General features: G+C 36.8%; 1 protein-coding gene across 1 annotated transcript in view; it reads right to left on the bottom strand.

The window, feature by feature from the left end:
• mtgo (miles to go) overlaps positions 1–17695 on the bottom strand; it is a 116403-nt gene extending 98708 nt beyond the window's left edge. Inside the window, exon 1 of the mRNA XM_088261379.1 lies at positions 17315–17695. The gene's annotated coding sequence lies outside the window, so the exon portion shown is untranslated. The remainder of the gene's footprint in view (positions 1–17314) is intronic.
• Between the last annotated feature and the right edge of the window lie 3622 nt (positions 17696–21317).

Here is a 21317-nt window from a genome sequence, read left to right as displayed (position 1 = left end):
TGAGATGGTTTGGACATGTAGAACGAATGAGTGAGGAAAGAACGGTAAAACAAATTTATGAGGCGAATGTAATTGAAAAAAGGAGCAGAGGAAGACCGAGAAAAACATGGCACGATCAGGTATGCCAAATACTTGAAAGTGGTCAGGTTAGGAGTCGTAACAATCGGTGGGCCAAATGAGGAGATGCATGAACGTGGAAGAGGCGAAGAATGTTTGCAAAGACAGAGTGGTGTGGCGTTCTATTCTCTCTGCCTACCCCTGCGGGAAAGCGGCGTGATGGTTAGTTAGTTAGTTAGTTAATATTAAAATCAAACACTGATTTTTAAAATCTGGTAAATTTAAATTTAGTAGACTCAAAAAATTAGTTCATAATTTTAAAATTTAAAATATAAATTTAAATTATGTTTAAGAAATTAAACGAAATAAAATTAAATAAATAATTAAATAATGAAAATAATAATAATAAAATAATAAATAAAATAATAATTAAAATAATTAAAATAATAAAATAATAATTAAAATAATAAAATAATAATTAAAATAATAATTAAATAATTTAAATAATTAAATTAAATAAGTTTATATTTCCTCCGTGTACCTGTCTAATTTTTTGATTTTTAAAATTTGGAAGGTTTTCATTTCATCCAAAAAAAAATCGTAAAAAAGTTTTGGACATCAAAACGCATTGACGTTCAATTGTCATGTTATAGGCATACTGTAAAAAAAATATACTTGAATGTTTTGTACCAACCAAATCAGCGTTTTAAAAAAAAGTTTTTCCTTTACATCCAAAAACGTTTGTTACTTAGAGATCTATTTTTAAGAATATATTTACGTATGTAAAGGAAATGTCGCGTCCCAAGAGACACACTGACATAATTCAGCCATAAATATACTACGCTATGTCAACGAGACACGAGTGCATGTGCAAGATTAATTTATTACAAGTGAGAATGTGTAACTACACGTTAAATTAGCCGCATTTTTTAATATCGGTTGAAGAGAAAATGTGCTGAGCAGAAGTTAAAGACGCTTTCAACACAATATATCATCAGTTAAGTTACTTAAGTACTAATATCGATACAGCTGTCATAACGACTTTGTGATCATAACACTGTGGTGACTATGAGTGCTCTAATTCTCATATGGCACGACTCGACTAAATCCAGCAGAATTCCTTTTTTAGTGTTCGTATCGGCATATTTCCGGAGTGACGATCTATAAACACATTCCACACGCGGCTACTTTCGAAGTACGAAAAGCACGTATAAATATACCTAAGATCATCTGAAAATTACAAATAATTAAATTAAGAAAGAATACTACTCTTCAGATTAGAATCTGTTATATAAGAAATAGAACAAAAGAAACTCAATCTGGTAAAAAACGAAAAAATGACAAAAAAACTTCAAGAAGTCAACAATTAATGAACAGTAAATAGAGCCATAAGACGATAACAAAGCATTTATTTTTGTTTCAAATGAGAATAAAAACATATTAACAACATTTTGAGTGTGTCCAAATACTTTAATATATTAATATTTATTATCTCGCCAATAGATGTCTCTAGTGAAGTTCTAGTGATTCAAGAATAATGTTTCAAAATTGGTTTATATACTTATATAGAACTTCCAAGAATTTGAGTGGTGTGGTTGTCAATAATGGGTAAAATTGGTGAATGTTACACGTGTGTAAAGTGATCACTTAAACCAGCCTGTGACGGTCGTCAGCCCCGTAAATTACCCAGACTTCCATATTCTTCTTCATCTTTGATGAGATATCAATAAATAATATGCAAATAACTCCTGTAATTGAAGATAATCCAGATTTTGTGAACAAGTATTTGGACACGCTCAAAATGTTTTTAATGGGAATGTAGTTTTGGCAGAGTGGCGGTCGAATATTGAAACTATCAGTTGGAATCCGCAACAGTAACAACGTGATGTTCCGGATGAAGAATGTATCCAGCGGCGGATAGAATCAGATTGAAGAAGAATAGACTATATTTGATGAAAGAGAATGTATTTGAAAGCCATTCATTCGGCAAACAATCCGAATGATTGCTTTCACTTCGTCGCCGAGTGTATAGAACAAATCCGTTCCCGCGGTGGGGAGGATTAATTATATCAAACGGCTTTGTGACCATAATCACTGAGGGATTGATGAAAGACACAAAATTAGCCTTCCTTTCATAATAGTGGTGCATTTACCCGCGCGCTGCATGACGGAAGACAATCACGCAAATGATTGCGATGCAGTGCGGAGGCACGATGAGCAAATAGGTAATACTTGCAGATGCAAACCCGTTACCAGCCAGCGTGTAACCAGACACAAATATCACAATCTTAGCGAGCACGACCGACCGTTCCGAATAGGAATACGCGGGGAGACCATTCTGTCACCATTTCTAGCATACTTTAAATAAAACGTACAGTGGGTTAAGGGGATATTCGCAAGCATACAATTCATTCCTAACACTTCGCGAGAGTTAGAAACTCTGAAATAAGCAAAATCCGCGATGATGAAGATGTTGTGCGATGGGGAAGAGAAAGACGACGTTTCTGGAGAAATCATGTGGAACGAGCGAGTTCGGATCGAGTGGTGAGGATAGCAGCGGAGAGCAGCATAAGCGGGATCAGACCGACAGAAAGACCACCTAAACGATGGAGGGATACCTGGTCTTCCACCTCCCAGGAGCGGACCGGAGAATGACAGGACTTAGTCCTAAAAAAAGAAGAAGAAGAAGACAATTCATTCCACCGGAGACCACCGGAGAGGTCACATGTCTGCTCAAGCCCGATTTTTTCAAATAATGTATATTGGATATTTTTTTGTTTTTTTTAGAATAATTATACCTTTACCTTTAAATAAATCTTTTATTTTCAAGCGGAGGGCTGATCACCTTTCCCTCATGTATTAACGATCAAGATAACACTGCGTTTATATGATGCAGTGCCCTATGCACCATCGGTGTGCGGATAAGGGTTTGAAGAAGAAGAGGTCTCAAAAACCAATAATCATACACCGTTCGAGTCGTTACAGCAAACCGAAATGAGACTTGTTCTATTATAGTTGCGAAGTGTGTGAAATACATCGTGAGAGCCGGGAAGTGCAGTCAATGATACCGTTTCTGCCAACTGCCGAGATCTCCGGCACCACTCCCCTCCCCCTCGCGGAGAGTGGAAGAAGAGCGGAGATTTTGTAACAGAGGAGCCGAGTGAATGATTACTTTCGTTTTATTTGCTTCCGAGAACAATGGAGGGAAAAAGTTAAGCCAACATGTGGCGAGGAGCAGCTAGTTGTATGTAATATGTGGCGGGCACGCGATGTGACGTCGTGGGACCGATCGCGATGGGCGCACCATGTGAAACTGGCATTTCATTATTTCGTACGCGAGAAAAAATCCTAACGCGAACCGAGCCGTGCAACTTGCGGCGTTTGACATTTGTGACAGAGAATGTTTATTGCATTCCGTTGGTTTATTTTTTTCTCGAAAAGATAATTGCTTTTTTGATTCGAGAAATACTTTGCGAGAGTTTAAAAATGCAGTTAAATCTTTTATGTTCATTTTAATATATTACGCATCAATGGGTTCCATTCCGCCGCATATGAAGCATTTGGCATGAACGTAGATCATGGGTAATTTGCAGATATTGACTTGGAATAACAAAGCTATTTATATATTTCAACGATTTGGTTAAAGTCATTCGCATCGGTTTAAATTTTAAATCATCGTAATTTGTTACAAGTTTTAAGTCCGGGAATACTCCAGCAGTTTAAAGCGATAGAAGTCAACTGCTTCAATCTGCCGTAGTTGGTCATTCTGCAGTTTCAATATAGTTTTGGATGCCAATTCAAATTGACATCAAATTCTTTTTAAAAAATGGCCTCTTTTAACCCTTATCCACACCCGATGGTGCATAGGACACTGCATCATATAAACGCAGTGTTATCTTAATCGTTAACACATGAAGGAAAGGTGATCAGCCCTCCGCTTCAGGCACCATGTCAGGGTAATATTTAATAAATATTAGAGTGAAAAATCACTTATATTTATTTGACCCCCCCCCCGTCCTGGGAATCGAACCCGGGACCTCCATCACATTTGCTTGACACGCTAACCATTACACCACGGAAGCGGACAATGAGACTACTTTCTAATATAATACTAATTTCGCACTGAGCCAGGCTTGGACCAAATAGTGCGCTCGGACAGAATGGCATTTACGGGGCTACGACCGTCATAGGCTGATGTGAGTGATAGACATCCATATTCTTCTTCATCTTTGTTGAGATGTCAAAAAATAATATGAAAAATAACTCTTATAATTGTAGATAATCCAGATTTGTGAACAAGTACTTGGACACACTCAAAATGTTGTAAATGTTAAATTACATTAAATTATTTCGTTTGTTTCATTGTATAAGAAATAAGTAAGGAGCGAATAAGATACAAATCATGTTGATTCTTATGCGTGTCTATAAAAAAATACTGAATAAAGCCAGAAAGTAAAGTGAGTGCAATAACTTGACTGAGACGGATTCACCCAGACGCCGACGGGGTCATGAGACGGAAAGTGCTGGTACTGGGGCAATGTGCATAAAAGTGCTCAGACGGTATACGGTATACGTTATCGGCGGGTTTATGGATTTGAAAACAGCGATTAGTAAATAATGTAAGACACGATGGCTCCCCAATGGAGGGCTGTCACATTCCGCTTCGTGCGGCGATAAGGGAGATATGTCGCCGCCCGCCGCCCGCACCGCAGATAAGGGACCCGTCCGCCCATAACTCTACGACTAACGGACTTCGACGAACTGTCATACAATATTATATATTCAAATATTTAACGAAAACAAACAAAAAAGAGTTTTTGACTGCCAGTGTCAGCAACCGGTAGCCGACACAAGGCATTTCAATTGCGTCTCGTCAGCCACCGGAGGCTGACACTTTGTACCTTATATTGACTTTATATCGCTCACTCCTTTCACCAAGTCATGTTTTAAAAAAAAAAGATTTTTCAGAAGATCGTTTTTAAAGTAAAAATATCATAAAATGTATTAAAAATAAATATCAAGCCACTTATTGAACTTTTTACTGTGCAAAAGATCATTTTAGGTAAAACCTGAATGTTTTTTCTCCATTTGAAAAATATTTAATATATTTAAAAAAATAATACCTTTTCTTCAAAATGCAAAAACAACACTTTCTGCCCTGTAGCGGGTAAATATTAAGTTAAAAATATGCCACTTTTCCTGGGATGTAGTACATTTTCCGGGCATTCCGAAAACATGCATAACTGAAAATTGACAATTTTTGATATATGACGTTGTTGAAAGCAGTGAGCGATATAGCAAAAATATTTTTAGTCGGGTACTTATTTTTGAATGTCGGGAAATTATTCAATACTTATTCAATAGGCAAATAAGATTGAAAAAAAAACAACGTTTTTGACGGTGTGTGTGTGTGTGTGTGTGATCAGTATCATATGTAAAAGAACTTCAAAGCGCTACAAAATAATTTTTAGTAGGGTACTTATTTCAAAATGTCGGGAAATTATTCAATACCTTCTTTAATAGGCAAGTAAGGTAAAAAAACGTTTGTGATGGAAAATGTGTGTGTGTGATCAGTATCTTATGTAAAAGAGCTTCAAAGCGCTACGCCAGTCCGTTTGGAAAACGTGTACGAATTACGGGTACAGAGGGTAAAGCGGGGGTTGATACTGTTGCGTAGTAACAGAGGTTCAGGAGCCAGGGTGGGGGCGGGGGAGGGAGGAGGGGTAGTCTGGGTGGAATGGGAGGACATTAGTCTGCAGCAGACATGGCGTACGCGATGTATAGGTATTATAATAAAAGTAAGAACCTACTAAAATCGATCACGGTATTTCTTTCGTCTTATAGTGCATCCCAATTTTGTGAAGTGAATATACATGGTTGAGAAAAACATAAAACCATCGAAGACTTTTGTCTTCTTTTTTAGTCACACCAAATGGTCCATCGGACAGCAAACTGGATCGACGCGGTATCAATTTTAAATTTACATAAAGGCAAAATAATCACATTTTGAGTGTGTCTAAATACTTGTTCACAAATCTGGATTAACTCCAATTAGGAGTTTGTTTATTTTTTAAAGATGGATGAAGAAGAATATGGAAGTCTGGGAATTTACGAGGCTTACGACTGTCATAGGCTGGTTTAAGTGACTACTTTACAGTCTTTACACACGTGTAACTATACACACTTTACACACCTGTAAAAAAAATGTGCATACAAGCAGAGGCGTGCATTCTACATAGGCAGAAAAGCAGTGCCTACCCTGGATTACTCGCGGCCCATATAGAGCCCGGCACTGGTCGTGCTTCTACACGACCAGTGCCTACTTTGCCTTATCCTTACCCAACCCTAATGCCTACCCAGATTAAAAATTCTGCACGCCACTGCATAAAAGATATTAATTTAAATGGGAAACGACTCAATTCGAATTGGTAAGTATTTAATCTATTTATTTCGATACAAATTCTAAGGAAGCAAATAAAGCAATTAATTCCTATTAATTGAACAAGTTAGATAGTAGTTTTACGTACCTAAATTATTCCTTATTTAACAAACATTTCTCAGTAAATTATAGCTGATGAAAAACTTTAGGGTTTTCTCGAAACCGAAAAGAAAAGTTTGTATATCTAACTTGTGAAGGGAGCAAGTATTGTACCTACTCACACAAGGGAAAAGTTTAGCTTTAAGATGCGAGGTAGGGGGGGGGGGCGGCGACGGGATAACAGAATCACGTTGAAGGGTTGTCGAAACGTGAATAGCAGATTTTCAGACCGAAGTACTGTAATAGACAAATCCAATTACGATTCTCTTTTGAAATCAGGCAAATAAAATTTTGCAATAAGCGAAGAAGAAAATATTATTTTAAAATTCATTACATGAAATTATAAGGCACAAAATATCTTATTTCTTCCCTTACACACACTTACTTTCTTACCAACATAAAGGGCACCGAATTGAGTTTATGTAGTGTTATTTTCATAATCATAAGTCACGATAATATTTGCGCTTCGCGGCAATCTAAAGAAATGTATTAAATTCATACAAATGATTAAAATCACACAACGGAAATCAAACCCGGGATCTTATAGACGGAAGCCAAGCATGCTAATTACTACACGGCAGAGACGGACAAAAAATCGAGCAACTTAATACCCAAAAAAAAGAAATTGCAATACAAATTGATTCATTTATTATTACAGTTTTTTAGAAAACACAAAAAAAAAATGTTTTCTTTACTCGACTCAAAAAACCTTTTTTTTCAAGATAGCGCCAATAGTAAATCAAAAATACAAAAATAGCCTTTGCATATAAAGCGTGGATAAAATCACAACAAAAAAAGACTCGCAGCTTCCGCAAAGAATGCCGCTAGAGGGGTCCAGCGACCGGCGGGTGAGGGGGGAGGGAAGGGGGCTGCATTCCAGTGCACCCCCTACCCCCCCTTCCCCCCGCGCCCGCTGCACGACAATAATAAGAAGTACGGAGAGACCACACAGACGGGCGAGAGGAGAGCGGAGATAGAATACCAGAGGACCTTTCACTACTTGAACCAACTCGAACTCATCAGCTGAAGCAGAGTTCATAATCAAAACGAATGAATTAAAACGTAGCGTATTTTATTATTAGGTTTATAAAAATAAGTAGCTGAACAATATTTATAACAAAAGTTTGATGTAAACATACCAATTAAGTTCTAAATACTAACTTTTTTTACTCGTACCCGCACACAAATGGTGTATACTACATTAAATCGACGCGGCGTAAACTTGATCGCCAATTGCAAAAAGACAAGGTTCTGGGCTTTAGATCTGGGGAAAAGAAGAATAAATGTAGAGAAACAAATGACGTAAAAGAAGAAGCCCAGGGTGAAGTACAGGACTGTTATATGAAAAGGAAATGGGGAAGAGAATAGCAACAATGGCTAGGGCACTCCCTCGAGGAAAAATGCTAACAAAGAATGATTCAAAACGATTATATTAAAATTGGCTCTATCGATGTTTTGCCTGGAATTACTCGATATGTTCAAGGCGATATTATTATTGGCACTCTTACTTTACAATGTCTATATGGATTGCTTAATCAGAGCCGATTTAACAGCATGCAGACCCTGGGCAAAACCATGCACTGTTGTAAATTAGCACCACTATCCCGAGATACTTACAACTCTAAATAAATGGACACGAAGAAGATAATTTTTAAATTTAGTAAAGCGTCTTTGATATCCGGAGCGCATGTAAAGCGGAAGATGTCGTGAGGTGGGGACGACAACGAAGGCGATACAGGAATGAGCATGTAAACAGAACGTCAGAAGACAGACTTCCACGTTTCGCCCTACAAGGAAACCCCGAAGGACATAACGAAACACCGAAAAGGTGGAGAGAAGATAGCTGGGAGTCGATATCCTAAGAGAACAGGCGGCAGCACAAACTGATCCCAGGATCCTAGAAAGAAGAAGGAGAGTATTCATTGATACACTATATGTAGTCTGAGAGGCCCTAGAATGGAATCCTGTGGAACTATCCAGCGCATAGTATTCACCACACCATTTGTGACCATGAATAACCGAAAGGAAGAGAAGGAGTGTGTATAAAATAATTATAAAGTGTGCTAAATTCAAACTCCTCAAATGATTATCAACGAATAGCTGTATCCTCATCATTATCCAATGTTGATATTCTTTAACCTACTCGATTCCAAGCGAAGGACGGTCGGGCCCCAAAATTAACATTAATTCAAATAACACGGTAATTTCTTCGATAAATTTACCTCATATTAAACGTTATTTATTTTTAAATTTATCAAAATGTCAATATTTCTTTTATTACATAAAAATTACAAATTATATAACAACAAAAAAACATCGATAAATATATAATATTTCTGATCTAATATAGATACACATTAAAAGTTATCCACACTCAAAACACGCATTTCTTTAATGAAATTTCTTTTAAGGTCATCTCGTTCCCAGCTTTAGGACCAAGTGTACTTTCCGAAAGATTCGTACAGTAATTGCTAATTGGTTATGCGATATATCGACTTCAGAACAAACTGCCGGGAGATTTGAATCCAGAAAGGTGAATGTAAGTCTATTAGCTGCTCTCTTTTTGCAACGTTCATCTCGCTTCTCCAACTTTCGCAGATTATGTAGAAAAAAGGCGGCAAAAGAAGAGAAAACATCAAAAATGGAAACTATAGAAACGTTTTACACCATATCATAAGAACCTAGAGTCAATTAATAATCAAATTAATGAGCGAGAGATAAAATAATAGTAAAAAATACTAATTTCATTCAGAACATGTTCAATTTCCGAGAAAAGAAAAATAATAAGATGTAGATGGGTTTTTTTCACATTAGTATTATCAAAGTTTATCGCTTTTGTGTTACAGTTTATCGTGGACCAATCCAAGAAAGACGCTTCCCCTTATCTTCTTTGTACTGTTGGAATTATTATTCAAACACTGTTAGTATTTAATTTACCGCCGTCGTTTGGCCGAGTAACCTGAGAGACGCGAAGAGCGCTGCCAACGTAACGCCACAAAACAACTAATGAATGAATTGGTTCCTTTGTAGTTCGTAAGACAACACCGAGTCATCGCGTGTCAAATGTTATTTATGTGTGTCACAAATGACCTCTGTCTGGGGCACAGCACGAAAGGCGAATCCTGAGAACGGACATTCCTTCAGCCTGCGGTATTCAGGCTTGCGCACACTCGGTGCCGGTGACTGCATTTCCGCTCAAGGCAAACCGCCCGCGCCCGTGTTGAGGACATGTCGGGCTCGTTCCTCTCACAGCCGCGACGGTCAGATGCGAGATAAACCTTTCGACGGTAAAGATCAACCGGATCAACCCCTTCAACGACCAAAAATAGTCACGTACGAAACATCTGAGCTAAGTTACCGATAATTAGTTAAGTTACTGATTCGAAACTACAGGGTTGCAGCTAATTCGACAAATATAAAAGTGTAAATATGAGTGACGGGGCGAAAAATACAACAAAATATAATGTAATGAACTAAATTTTCGAATCGATAAGTACAGATATATCCGCCTCCGTAGTGGTCAGCACGCTTGGCTACCGTTCTGGAGGTCCTGGGAGGAGGTCAAATAAATATAAGTGATTTTTTCACACGAATATTTATTCAATATTACCCTGGACTACCTGAAGTGGAGGACTGATCACCTTTCCTTCGTGTGTTAACGATCAAGGTAACACTGCGTTTATATGATGCGGTGCCCTATGCACCGTTGGGGTACGGATAAGGGTTTGAAGAAGAAGAAGTACAGATAACCTAGAACCAAAACAGAAACAGGACATTGATAAAATGTCTGCCGAATAGCGTATCCTCCGTAGCTGTAGATATGTAGGTACGGGTAAATATAGAATTCTTGTTGGGCTTATTCAAATTCGCGAAGGAATGCCGACCACTTGATTGGAAGTCACATTCATTAGACCGCAACGGTCGGGTTTGGAATATCTACTGGTTACTGCTTACTGGTGTCACGACGCCAGCGAGCGAATTTCAATTTGTCGATTACTTAGCCGCTCGTTGGGCAGTCTATTCAGCGCTCAGCTGAACATATTCAGTGCCGAGAGGAGGGCTGTGACCCGACAGCGCCGGCAGCCGGCAGCAGTCACTCGCAACTGGCAACGACGAAGCGATACGTTTATCCTTGTCGGCTCGACGGTACTTCTCGCCATACTTTATACTCGGTTCGAGCTCTCACTCTTCAAGTATGTCTGCATGTGCCAAACGGTGAATTTATACTTTTCAAAAAAAAATCATAATAAATAAATGGCTTTAATATTACGTGGTGAACTTTAGCGATCAAATAAATTACGATAATGCATCTTTGTCAGACTGGAGGAATCTCTAATTTAACATACTCAACCTATAAAGGATTGTATTAAACTCGTTTTTTGTTTATAACAGCCGAAATACTTAATATTTTCATTCATCATTTTCTTTTGGAAAATTCGCCTTCGAAAAAACGTTATTTTTGTAAGTTGGCAATGAATGACGTCACAGAAACGATGGAGTTATTTTAATGTTGGTGTCATTGCTAAATTATTGGCGGCTCTATTTGTTGAAGTCTATGGTCCACCCTCCCACCCCCCCCCCTTCCCCTCATATTTGTATAACACAAAGGGTAGTGTAGTGGTAAACAAACAATCCATACTACTACCATAACAGCTCTATAAACCATAGACAATAAACCATATGACGTCATAAAACGTTCGTTGACGGAAATTTGATGACGTATGCAAACGCAAGTTTTTCGTTTTATTCAAATATCTAAAGTTTAAACTTTATACCTCCCTTAGTTCCCTACAGATGTCAATAAGAATGTTATCGATAGTCTTGTGATTTTTCATATTAATTTATTGGCTAATAATCCAACATCGTGACAAAAGCCTATTCATTCACAACGTTAGGGCGTTTGTGCACTACATGGAATTTTACCGTCCGGCACTTCAGTTAGCGTGATAAAACGATGATTGACTTTATCACGCTAACGATGATCGGGAAAGAAGTCGTAAAAGGAGAGGTAAGAAGAAAAAAGTATCAGGGATCGTTTTTTTCTATTATAATATGCGTACGTAATGTTATAAACCTTAAGGGGATGTTCGCAGGTAGAACTCAGACCACGGAGAGGTCAGACGTCTGTTCACACCCGATTTTTTTGAAGAATGTTTATTAGATATTTATCCGTAGAAAATTTTTTAATATTTTTTTTACCTCCTTACCTTTCAATGTCAACTCTTTTCTCTTCAAAACTATAGAATTGAGAAAAAATTAAGTTGCGACTTATCGAATACTAGGCCTTAAACTGTGGTAATCTGAAATCGTAATGGGAATTATAGGAGATAGGTTCATGTAGTGCATGATTCATGACACCCTCCTTCCCAAAGTCAACGGCACAGTAAGGAAAGGTAGCAATATCAATCAGAAAAAAACTAAAGCTTTAATTCACCCCATTGAATCTGCATAGCAAAACACTTTGATAAAAAATTCGATTAAACTTGTGATGTGTTTATTTACCAGGTAAAAATATATTATTCTCAATATTTCGAATATTTTTTTGAATTACCTAACGTCCAAGTGACTCTGAAATCTAGCTACGGCTTATGCAACACCGTTTATCATGTCCTCCACTCAGGCTTCAACTTTTTAAGTTTCATAGCCTATGCCTACTCGTGAGTGGATTTACTCTTTATGTTTAAAGTTACTATAATTTCATGTAATTCATGAGTGAAAACTATAGGCAAAAACCAGGTAAAAATATATTATTCTCAATATTTCGAATAACAAACTCCCACTATGGCATACGATGCCAACGAGTTATAGACAAGAATAAAGCTAGAAACGAAAGCGCTCTTTTGAAATTTACAAAAAAATGTTAATAAACGTTAGGCCCAGTATTCGTTAAAATTAATGTCATGTAAACCTAGGTTCCATTTTACGTAATTGTTTTTTTAAACGCCGTTTTTGAATCGAAAAAATAAGAGTTTTTTTTGTTTTAAAAATCTATTTATAATTATTCTAAAAAACAAAAAAATATACAACATGCATTCTTTTAAAAATTCGGGCGTGGAAAGACGTGTTACCTCTCCGGCTGTCGGCCGTTGTATTCTGTGTTTCGTTGTATCCCCTTAAAGCATATGCTTGCCGGTTAGTAGTGAAAATAAGAATCCTATTATTGGATAGACCGAGTGACGAGAAAGTTCGTGTCGAGATTCGCCATCCGTGGCCCAGAAAGGCCGCAGAGTTACCTTTGTGCGGAGTTGGCGGTAGGCTCCGAGACAATAATTAGTGTGGAATCCAGCGCTTCGAGGTTCTCTCGTAACGGAACACAATCTGTGGGACTGATGCGAATTATTATTACTCGTAAGTACCTCGATACTAGCGCAGATCCGCATCTCCATACAAGCGACTAGATCTCGACTCCAGATAAACGCACTAATGTTATATTGTTAATGATTACAGCATCAACAATGGAGTTGTGCAAATATTTTTTTTTTAATACGTGGGTACACGCTTTACTCGGGTTGGGTAAAATAACGCAAAATTACGTAACGAGTGCGTATAATATGCACCCATCCCTCAATTTACGAGGCAACATAAATTCTTGGAAAATTCGCGTAAATCGTGGTACGGAACGAATGGAAGTAAGTAAGTAAGAAATAATTATAGAAGATGCGTTTCGGAACTAAATCCAAGTTGATATATGAGCGGGACTCTTTCAAAATCGAGCACAAATTTTAGACTAAGTAAAAAATTAGTTTTTGACATTAACTAACCTCCTCATTAAATATAGGTAAGATTTTTTTGTACTAAGCCAATGTTGTCAATCGTTATAAAGTTCGTGAGGAATGTTGGAAATGATACAAACAATCCGTAAAATGTATTTACCAATCCGATACTAGCAAAAAAACGGTAAAAGTTATATCATTGACTACAACTAATTAACGATCACGCTACACTACGGCAAATACACAAGCAATAGGACAAATAGAACGCCAGACCACTGTGGTTAGGCAAAAATTCTTAGCTTCTTCCACATTCATACATATTCGCCGATTATTCAGACTCCTGACCTTTCCACTTTCAAGTACTTGTACTTTATGCCAAGTCTTCCTTTTTTGCTACTTCTACATTCGCCTCCGTTACAGTTCTTTCCTCGCTCAACACTACTTTTGTCATTTTATCGATAATCTCAGCCTTATATTTTTCCTTATTTTACTATTCGAACATCCATTGTATATCGTTTTTCATTCGTGCATTCGTCTGAGTTTTCTGCAGTGTACCTACTTTCATTCTTCTTTTGCCAACTCCATTCTTTACTTCCATATGTTGATATGCCTATTACGGTAACTTCCTATTGGATTTGCCTAGCGAAACTTTATGCGAAAATTTACGAACATTTATTTACCTATGGGCGCATATCAATTCTTCCATACGACAAGTACCAGGACTTCGTTGCGAATGTCTAGTTTATTTTATTTTAATTTCGTTTTACTTATATTTTGAAAACGTTAACTTCACCATAAAAATTAAAGAATTTTTCGTTTATTAGCCAGTGCTGGAAGAGATTTTTTAACAAGCAAAAATGCGCATTACAAACGCGTATACAGTGAATAAAAAACACGAAAATAGAAAGTTATCGTAATCGCCACGGATATAGTGCAACAAATATTATCTTTACTATTAACACACATACCTAGTAAAGGATGTAACACTCGTACAGACACAGCCGTACAATAATTGAACACATTCGTAAAATGAAGTTGGTGACGGAGTCTCGTGTATTTCCGTTTGTAAGTTCCTGTGCACCTAATTAAACAGCTCTATGCGTAACGTTACACTAAATGTTCGTGTGTTTTCGAGGAAAATTACAATAAAACTATTTACAGATTAATGCACTTCTGGCAATGCTTAATAATTCTCTTCTTCTTCGCCTTGTCCCTTATATTATTAGTCCCCAGTGATGCAAGGAGCACCGCATCACAATGCACACCATAAGCTAGGTGCATGAAATAAAAAAAAACTGAGCACCATTGGGTGTAGATAACGATAATAGAAATTATATATGATACGGGTTCGATTCCCAGGAGGGGGGGTCAAATAAATATAAGTGATTTTTCACTCTAATATTTATTCAAAATTACCCTGAAGCGAAGGACCTTTCCTTCGTGTGTGATCAAGATAACACTGCGTTTATATGATGCAGTACCCTATGCACCATCTGGTGTTGATAAGGTTTTGAAAAAGGTATGTAAATATATGCAGACATTTAACTGTGAGTGTTATATGTTTTCATTCCCACGATTTTATGAAAACATAATTGAAAAAGATCAGAGCAGTTTTAGTAAAACGACCATTTGAAAAAATGAGAAATCAATCACATAATTTTAATCACTTAGTGGGCATATCAAAGTAGTATTTTCATGAATATTTCTCACACCGTAAACTCTTTACTAAGGAATAATAATAGATCCAAAAAAATAAGAAAATAAATATTACCACGTATAAAATTTCAGTAATATATAGGTAAAAACCAACATTTTTCTTGAATATTTTTCGCATATCCTTTGTGGCACATTTTATAAACTTTTTAAAATACAATACATGTTTACCCCTAATGTAATAAATAAAGTACATGTTTAACCCTGATGATGACATGGTTCTTGTCGAAACCGGTTGGAGAAAACTACAAATAAAAAGTGGTTAAAAACAAAATGGTTTTATTTTATAAAACCTATACTTTTTATTAATATTAAAAATTCACAACTAAAGAATTTACGTTAAAATAAATATCTATGAATACACATTGAGATGTCCCTTACTTATTGCTCGATAATGATACATATACAGTAAAACCCCCTACAACGTTGACATAGGTACCCTTTACCTTAGGGAATTTTGTAAGGGGTTAATGTTTAAAATTGTATTTTTACATTTCAACTAGCGGAAATGGCTGTAACGAGTCATTTAAAATTGAAATACAATTTTTAAACATTAACTTCCCTATAACGTCCCCTCCGATAACGCGGTACCTGTCTCAGCCTTCTAGGGGGGTTTACTGTATGTAATATTATTATATATGGTAGACATAACGTATGGGATGATATTATTTTATAATGAACAATATGTTTCTTCCTTTTTTTCAAAGGGTAGAATTAAAATGCCAGTGTATATCATTCTGAAAGCGTGGATTTAGATTTTATCTAAGTAAGAGATTACAGAATTCCTGAGAGGATTTTAAAACTTGTCTACTATGAATATCTGGGCTAATATCAACATAGCATAATAAAGAAATCATTTGTAATAATTCAAAATTCAAGTCGGATTGTGGTCCCGTGGTTAGTGTCGCGGACTCTTAAGTCAGAGTTTCCCGGTTCGAACCCACTCTACCACAATTCGATACTTATTTCTAATAATGAGCCATTTAGGCTCACAGAAATAGTATGAAATTGAAATATTTGCGTAAATAATCTTCTTCTAACCCTTATCCGCACCCAATGGTGCATAGAGCACTACATCGTATTGACGCAGTGTTATCTTGATCGTTAACAGATGAAGGCAAGGTGATCACTCCTGCGCTTCAGTGACCAGTCCAGGGTAATATTAAATAAATATTAGAGTATAAAATAACTTTAAAAAAATTTCACCACCCCTAGGAATCGAACCCGGGACCTCTAGCACGGCAGCTAAACAAGCTAACCACTACACCACGGAGGTGTAAATAATAAAAACACAAATATTTTTTTTTTTAAAAGAATCTACGAAATTCAAAGCTGCATTTTTTTCTCAAATGTTATCTATGGTGACATCAGATTAATAACCATAAGTGTTTGATAGTGAACCATTCATAAACCATTCGTCCATCGGACGACTACTTTTAAAGTGGAAATTTCCATGAATACAAAATAGTGCATTAAATAAACCACCACTTTAAAAAACGTTTGATTACATATTTAAATAATAATATAATAAATCGAAAAATAAAAATACAGTAAACTTTTTACGCAATTGAATGCAACCCCTACCAAATATTTACGCAATAGCATATTGAGCGGCCTGACGAACGAAAGGTTATCTATTAGTACGAGTTTACATTATGACAAGAAATGTGGAATAAACAAAGAAAGAATTTGATTGAAATGATTACATTTCACTAAAACCAGCAAATTACAACCCCAATATTGTCAATGTTCTAGCGGTGATGAATAATTCTTTTAATTTTTGACAAAGTAAATAGGCCATTTTTTTAAAAGATAAGTACTGAATAAAAATAGTAACACGATCGACCAAAAAACTTAGTTTTATAATTCAGTCGCTAAAGCGGACAGAGCCTTAAGGATGCCCTACCATATGTTGAGTTTGACATTTCACGGTCCACTCTGACATTTCCTCCCCTCCCCACCCCCCGCATACTACCCCCGGCCTAAAACTACCATATGGTAGCGTGCATTCCGTCGCACGGGGAATTCCGCGCCCGATTCCTCGTAAATCTTCGAGCCGGACGGCATAACGGACTTTGTTTACAAACAAGCTCTCCGTATCGTCACGCTACCTCGACTCGAGCGCGCCGGTAACGCTAGAGAGCTCCCCGAACGAATTCCATATGTTCGGGTAATCCGCGACTTCCCAGAAAAACCCCGGGATATCGTCACCCGCGCGAGAGGCGATTCGAGCACGCGAGCTCGCTAATATTTGTCAATTGAGGCAAATGGTAATGATAAGTCGGTTACTTACAGTACGGGAGTTCGCGAGAGGAGCTGCCGGCCGGCACTATCACTTCACTCGCGGTCCCCTACCAGCGGGATACGTCGGACAGTATTCGGGCTATTAGAGATTGCAACCGTTAAAACAAGCGCTCGCTTCACTTCAATTAGACAATTCTGACGAAACGTCAGCGGCGGCTTCTTTGTTTATAGACAGAGAAGTTCACCCGCGACAATGCAAAATTTAAAAACCCCCCTCTTTTTATTACGCTATCCTTTGGCGAAACGTAATGTTGTCAAATGTCAAAACTCGAAAGTTACAATAACATAAATTAACAATTTACAGGGCGTTTCTGACGAGCCTATGAGAAAGACCGAGCTCTCCCGTGTAAAACCGGCGACTGACGAACCGAGTCGACGTGTCATCCGAATGCCGCCGATCGGGAAAGGTCGGGTTCTTTCGGTTACATTCGGGAAACTTCGGTTGCCCTCAACGTCCGCTTAGAGGCGAAGTGAATGCCCTCGTCGCGACACTTGGGATAAAGCCTGGTTACCACATATCCATCCAGTAGAGTAGAGTAGGACAGTACAGGGAAAAAATAGTAAGCTGGTATGTACTATTTCACTGTTAAATCGTCTTCATAACCTTGCAATTATTTTCTACAAGTCGAGTAGCATAATTGATGGTTTTATCTAGAGGTACCAAATTGTTAGAAATGCCGAAGACAATCGTCGGCAGCGACGGACTAACATAGTCCCGTGTACGTGGCGCATCGTGCCTTGCATTGTGAACTGAAACCAAGGAATAGTCTTAGTCACTCCTTAAGTTCCAAAAATATTAACTCTTACTGTTTTTATGAATCTTCGCTCTTCGGCAGTCTTACTAGTTTTAAAGATATTAAGAAGAGAGGCACTTGTTGCTTCATTAGATTTTGCTTACTAAAAAAATCTAAATCATTCCAATTAGTTATTTAATTGATGGTATGACGTTCGATAATGATTTATCGAACCCTAATGAACATAACTGTAAAAGTAAACTATGGTGCAGTTATTCAGTTATTACAATTCTAGAATCATCCCAAAGCTATATCCACTTGCATATAAAATAATTATAAAAATTTAAATTTAAAAAAATATTATGTTTTTGCAAATCTTATAGGAAAGATGCAGTGAAGTTGTCTCATTTACTTTAAATATATGTAAACTTTTTTTTTCTTATTTGGGCCTAATTCACATCCATGTGGTGCATAGGGCACCGCATCGTATCGACGTGATGTTAATCTGATCGTCAATCATCAGTCCCGCGGTCCAAATTTTTGATATTTTAAATATTTAAAATATTTTGCACATAACATCGCCTGTTAGGTTCTTACAAGATTCTATCTCTAAAATATTGTCGATTTTTCACATACATTTTTCATGATTGCATCTGTTTAGTCAACAATAAGAATACCACTTTTAAAACACCGATTGTAGTCAAAGATAAATTAGATTTTTAGTGCTACAAAGTTTACGACTTAAAACAAATACCGTAAAAGACTAAAAATAATAACCCTTCAGATTCGTATCTAGGTAATAATGTTTTATACTGAAAATAACTCTCCTTTTAAAATAAAACGACATGAAAATTATATGTTGTTGTCCTAAATAAAATTGTGTTTGTTTAGATATAAATAAAAAAATATACATATAGTTGTATCTATTTGATAATATGAATATGTTTAAAGATAGGTACTAAAAAATATTCTTATTTAATTATAATTTAGATTAATTTTTGGTTCTTGATCACGTAACTCATGTGACCATGGGCGCGGCTAACTACCCATAGGGCGTTTGTCCACTACACGGAATTACACGGAATTTTACCGTCCGGCACGTCAGTTAGCGTTTTAAAAGAATGATTGGCTTGGATTGGCTTGAGCTTTTGTCCATCTTTCTTCGGATCGGAGCTCTTGATCGGTGCGTGAACACGTTGCGCGTAAATTCGATCACGCTAAACTGTCGTAGTCGCTTTCATTTTTCAAAACCGGACTGCCGGACGATAAAATTCCGTGTAGTGCACAAACGCCCATACCCGGCAAAAACATATCAAGTGCGTTTTTCGTAAAAATCGAAACTGATATCAAAAGAATAGCTTACAAAGAGTAGAAAATCGATTTTTCAATATTTGCATTTCATTATCAAATTTTCAAAGAACATTTTAGCTTTCCTACAAACGGGGTTTCTTTCTTTGGGAATTCTGATAAAATAAATTCCATGCAACAAGCACACCGTCGTTTTTCCGAGCGGAAATTGAGATTCATGCATTCGGAAATGCGAATGAGAAAAATCGCCCGTTTGCGAGGAGACTCATTGTGATACCGCTGTCCGAAGCGGGTGAAACAGAAGGAAATTTTGTCTACGCGATCCCTTTGCGATTCCGCATTGTCGTTCGTTCGAGAATGGATTTTGCGTGACATAAAAATATTGCCAAAGATACAGCGAGCCCTTAAGTACATGTTCACTTTCCGAAACGAAGCTACTGGGTGGCGTATTAGGGGTATTCAGAGTTCTGACTACAACAAAAGTCTGTACCAAAAAGACACCTTTAATTAATAGAGATTAAGCTATCTTATCCTCGTCATCTAAAATGATAATTTTTCTCGTAAATTACTGTCCCTCTGTACCCGAGTGAGATGAACGCGACACGATTTCTTTTGTTTAGCGAAATTTCCAATGACAATAAGTAGAAATTTGAAAAAAACAGATTTTTGTCTATGATCTTGTTACTTGAAGAAACGACAACCGGCTTCATTGTACAAGTGTATAAATTCATGCCTCTAGCGAGATAGCAAGTGTTTTTGCCCAGAATTTTCACTCATGAATTACATGAAATTATAGTACTAACTTTAAACATAAAGGGTAAATCCACTCATGAGTAGGCATAGGCTATAAAACTTAATAAGTTGAAGCCTGAGTAGGGTCATGATTAGCGGAGTTGCATAAGCCATAGATAGATTTCAGTCACTTGGACGTTAGGTAATTAAAAAAAACCGGCTTCATTTTACTTATATTTACATTAATTGTTATTTATTCACCCTTTTTCGATTCCTGACCATATTATGCGAAGAAAAAAATGGATTTTATTTTTGCAAAAGCCAAAAACATACGTAACTTCACGAGTAACAACAATAACCATAAATAATACCTCAGAATTGAATTTGGGTATACGAGTATATATTTCAAATGATTTTTTTACGGTTTTTTGGTTGAACATATCAACCATGAAAATAGTGATCCTTAGCTTTCGTAACATTTCTGTACTAGGATTAACATACCCACCTCGAACTAAATATTACCCATGCACGTATAGAAATGTTAGCACATTGATTAACATTTTTGTTTTAAGTTTTCAGTTATTACAGAAGCAAAAACATAAGATTTTTTCATTAAAATATTAATTTACTTGTAATTTGAAAGTCTAGGCAGATCGGGGTATTATGTATATGGTTAGCACAAAATATGTGAATGACAAGGAAAGAGGAGTTGATTGTGAAAATATCAAATGTATGTATTGCAGTGTCATCATGGTTTTATTATTAATAGAAGTCATTTAAATTCCACTAGAAAAACAAGCATAGCGTTTTAAAGATAACAGTCTAGTATATAATCTTTGATAAGTGCTTCACTAGGTAGGTACCTAGAGAATATCAGCCACTATAAAAATAGTCCGCCTCCGTAGTGTAATGGTCAGCACGCTCGGCTACCGTTCTGGAGGTCCCGGGTTCGATTCCCAAGGGGGGTAAAATAAATATAAGTGATTTTTTCACTGTCATATTTATTCAATATTACCCTGGACTGGTACCTGAAGCGGAGGGCTGATCACCTTTCCTTCATGTGTAAACGATCAAGATAACACTGCGTTTATATGACGCAGTGCCCTATGCACCATTGGGGTGCGGATGAGGGTTTTATTATTATAAAAATAAGTCTTCACGTGAATTTTGGACACTACTAACTTTTAGTGTTAGGTTTCTTACTGGACCCTTTGTTTG

The sequence above is a fragment of the Brachycentrus maculatus genome, unplaced genomic scaffold (assembly GCF_059751285.1).
Source record: "Brachycentrus maculatus isolate JH-2025_06_01 unplaced genomic scaffold, ASM5975128v1 h1tg000010l, whole genome shotgun sequence".
Lineage (NCBI taxonomy): Eukaryota > Metazoa > Arthropoda > Insecta > Trichoptera > Brachycentridae > Brachycentrus > Brachycentrus maculatus.
Note: the sequence above shows the minus strand (reverse complement) of the source record. Positions and strands in the feature narration are given on the sequence as shown.